Below are 4512 nucleotides of genomic sequence, written 5' to 3' on the forward strand. Positions count from 1 at the left end.
TAAAAATAAAAAGTTGCACATCGAAGACAATCTTGACCGTACGGAGCAGGTTGGGACGAGGAATGTCTAAGTGATAAATGCCCTGTAGATACTGTAAAATAAGCGATAGGTCAATATTTTTGTTACAGACTGTAGACTTGATGACAGCATGTTTGCCTTTCTGCCCCCCCCCCCAATAGTGCTGTTGGTTGTGAAAGTTCATGTATTGTTGTAAATAAACCACTTAAACAAGATGATGCATTTTATTAGCTCTCTTTTTTAACACATTTTATCTGTTTACAATTTTTAAAATGAACCCTTTTTACTCGTATGTAAAATAACATCTGTTTACAGTGTGGGTTAGACGTTTATATGCACTCATCAGCATGGTTGCCTCTATTAAATTGGAGCTTTTCAATTATGCATTTAAAACTCTTTAAACTGATTTATTTTTTTGGTCAACAAGTTATGCTGGTCAAGACACAATTTCACCTTTGAAAAGAACAGCAAGAAGTGTCTTCACCAGCGTAACTGGTGGTTTCTCATGCAGCCTGCGGCTTACATTTTAATTTGATACCGTGATTGGCTAAAACCTATCTTTGGTAGCACTAGGGGTCGCTTCACCCAATCAGCTTGGAAGGTTCTGCTTAATGTCCGGCCTCATGGCCAAGCAGTTTCTGGCGGAAGAAGGAATGAAAACCATTGACTGGCCTCCGTACCTCCTGCTTAGATCCTGCCAAGGAGCTCAGTGATGCCCTTCTGAGTCGCTGCAATGATGTTTCAGCAAATTGAAGACCCACCGCATCAGTTTTTCAGTTTCTCTTTATCGCCGACTTCAGATTAAACCATCTATGGGTTGATCATTTTTATTTTCACGAAAGGATGTAACATCTTTTTGTCCCAAACACATTACCCATTCCATATCAGTAAGCATATCCAGCAGGTTGTTTTTTTTTTGGATGTTTTCAAAGTGTTCTTTTATATTTTTTGAGTTGTGTGTTTGGATCAATACATGTAATCCTGACCCTGTTTGGATTAATTAACCCAGTCCTTAGAAAAAGAACAGTCAGTGCAGCACTTCAGTGTAAATTCAGCCTTCTGCAGATTAGAACTGGAAGTAGATGATAGAGGCAGTCGTGTTGTATCCTGACTATCAGTCAAACGGCGTTCTCTGAGCAGTGGGAACCACCCAGCTTGCTCGTTCTCTCTGATGGCGTGCTCACACCTTCTGCAGCCATGTGGAGCTTCTCCTCAGGCTCAGGTGTGAGGCAGGCAAGCAGAGACAACGTTGAAGGGAGCAGCTGCAGCTCAGCGTGTGATTACTGTCTGAGAAGGACTGAGCAGACAGTGAGTCAAAAAAAAAAGAAAGAAAAAAAAAAAAAATCGCAAAAGCCTTTATTTTACGGCCTGTGATCCTTCTCGTTTAATGTGAAATAGATAAAGCTTCTTTTCTGGAATAAAGAAACCAATTATGTCCTTTTTGCGGCAGCTGTTAATGCGATTGGACATGCCTAAAGGTTTCCAGCTGTGTGGTTCACATTAGATAAAAAACAAAAAACTGTGAGCCATAGTTCTGTTCGTCCACGTCCTACCCTCCCCCTGAAAACCCTGACAGACAAAACAGATGGAGCGGCATTAATTCAAAGCCTAAACAATGAGCACATGACAGGAAGAGCGGATTAGGTATTCTTCCTCACGCTGATTTGAGCAGGAAAAAACAATGTTCGGCCATCCTGTGAGCGCAACGCTCATTTTTGACGGGGCTACTGCAGAGGAGTTGATGAATTAATGACAATAAAGGTGAAGAGAAAAGACAAAAGAATGAACAAACCCAAAACTCTTTCATGGCTTTCAGTGAGTGGTTAGAGTTGAACCAGTTGAAAGGACACCATCCGACAGCTTGCTTTATTAACAACTCTTTAATTTAATTAAATGATTGAAACAGGAGACTGGGCTGGGTACATTAAACAAGTCAATATGACTCCATGTGTTACTATTGAAAACATGTTGACGATGAATTTACAGATGAAGTGAAGATGTGGCCTGAAAGCTTCTCCGTGTCCCGACTCGGCCTCAGGAAGGTCGTTTCCATCAGCTTTCAGAGTCCATGAGGAAGGTCTCAAAGTTCGGGTCCAGCTCGGACACCAGGGCGTCCACAAAGTCCTCGATGCTGGGCTGTCTCTGAAGCATGCCTGTCTCGCACAGAAAACACAGCAACAGGCTAGTTTCATATTTTAATGTCCACACAACACCAAAAATAAAGGGTTACAGTGCCTTGGAAAAAACGTTTCGACCCCACCAAACCTTTTCACAACCTCAAATTTAAATGTGTTTTAATACACTTTGTTTATAAACTCTGCAAAGTGCGGCATGCATTTATATTCAGCCCCTTCATTATAATACTATAATGCATTATAATTGCTTTGGTCTATATCAGCTCTTCTCCCTACCTTACATCATATTGTAAGAATAAATGTTTATCACAAAGTATTTTATTTTGAAAAACGAGTATTTTGAGCAAATATTAACTCCCCCCTGGGTTCGACTCTTATCCAGCGAGGATGCTTTACACTCGTCAACATTTCAGCCATCTTTGTTGTAATTACCACAACTGATCCACTAGGGGGAGCAGAGTTAAACCAGAGAGCCGTTTCACTTCTTAACACAAGTCATCTTCGCTTGTTGGCACAGCTACCCCATAACCCCGCTCCCCTTACTGAAGAAGATGGGGAAAATCATCTACAGAGACCTACCTATCCATCCCATCTCATTTGGCTTCAGCTGTCTATCAGGTTTATGGTATAAGGTATTTGAGTTACTAAAAATGTGTGGACATTTTGTTGTGTGGCTCTTTGCAATGCCGCTGGAGTTTACTCTGGCTCTTGATGCTGCGCTGGTTATTCTAGACTTTTCCGTATGTTTCCAGCTTCTCACGCTAATTCGCTGATCCGAGACAGAGTCACAGGGGGAGCCACTCAGCAGAGACGCCCAGACTTCCTTCTCCCTATTCGCCACCACCAGCTCCTTTGGGGGAAGCCCAGGACATTCGCAGGCCAGCAGAGAGACGTAGCCTCTCCAGCGTGTTCTGGGCTACCTCCTGGACCCGGTGCCACATGCCTGAAACACCTCCCAAGGGACGCGTCCAGGTCTTATTCGGCACAAATGCTCGCGCCACCTTAGCTGACTACTCTCAACGTGGAGGAGCAGTGGCTCTCCTCCAACCCCCCCCCAAATGGCCGAGCTCCTCACCCCATCTCTAAGGGAGTGCCCAGCCACCCTGTTGAGGAAGCTCCATTCAGCTTGTATCCTGGATCTTTTTCCAGTTAAGAACCACGGCCTTGCGCTTTGTTTCCAGCTTCTCCATCCACTATAGAAAAGTCTCCCCACAGCATGATGCTGCCACCACCGTGTTATGATGATAGGCAATGTCTGTTTTCCTCCACGGCAGCATTTTGCATGTAGAACAACAAAAGTTCAAATTTTCACCTTGTTTTCTGGACAACTTTGTGAATTGGTCGCACTGGATTGCATTTAGGGTTATCAAGAGTAAAGTGATCTGAAAAAAGATCCGTATCATTTTCATGTTTTTATCTCTAAAAAAAAAAAAAGTTCCTTGCATTACAATTCTTCACAACTTTGTAACTTTGACTTTTTAAATAGTTACGTCCACACCGCTTAAAGAACTTTTCCTGTTTCCGACTGTCCTAGAATACAACCAGTGGGGTGGAGTATATATATAACTGTGCAGGCGAGACGGAGCTCTGGGAACGTCTGTGTGATTTCAGAGTCCGTCTGCCAGCTCATGCGTAGAGGACTCTCTCGCTCGTTTTACAATTCAGCTGCACACTTGCTTTGAAGTCAGTTCATTTCCCCTTGTGCAGCTGCCAATGTAAATAACACCCCCCCCCCACCCCCTTCCTGCATGGGTCACCTCCACTGAGCGCACACGCATATACTAACACACCAGCATATCTGCCTGGACACGCATGACTGGAAATGAACTGAATATACAGACGCACACTGTGGGGAGTTTATGCTGCTGCCACCCCTGAAACAGACACACCAGGTACAAACTACTCATCTTGCATGAGAACATAAAAAGGCGGGTGTGTGGGATTATCCTCTCCCCTTACCCACCCATCACACCCTGCCCCCCGGCTACAAGATGATACCGACGGCACAGGGGTCTATAACACACGGCGACCGCAGGGTGCCTGGATCCCTGGGAACGAGACGGCCACATGAAAGCGGTGATTATCCAGCCAGCAGTGATAACCCTAAATCACAGCTGTGACCGTGGCTGAAGACGGCCACTTTATGAGCGCTTTAAACAGGAGACCAGTGCTGAGAAACAACTGGGTAATTCAGAGACTAACGTTACACCTACGCTCAGACTGGGGGCAGAAATGAAAAGGCTTTGAAGACTTGAAAGCTGTTTACAGCCTGATGAACATTACAAATGGCCTGAAGCGTTTTACATAATTAAGCAGGAGCAGCTTCATTAACAACTTTGGTGAAAACATCCCGAATTTT

The sequence above is a fragment of the Fundulus heteroclitus genome, chromosome 18, assembly GCF_011125445.2.
Source record: "Fundulus heteroclitus isolate FHET01 chromosome 18, MU-UCD_Fhet_4.1, whole genome shotgun sequence".
NCBI classification, from domain to species: Eukaryota; Metazoa; Chordata; class Actinopteri; order Cyprinodontiformes; family Fundulidae; genus Fundulus; species Fundulus heteroclitus.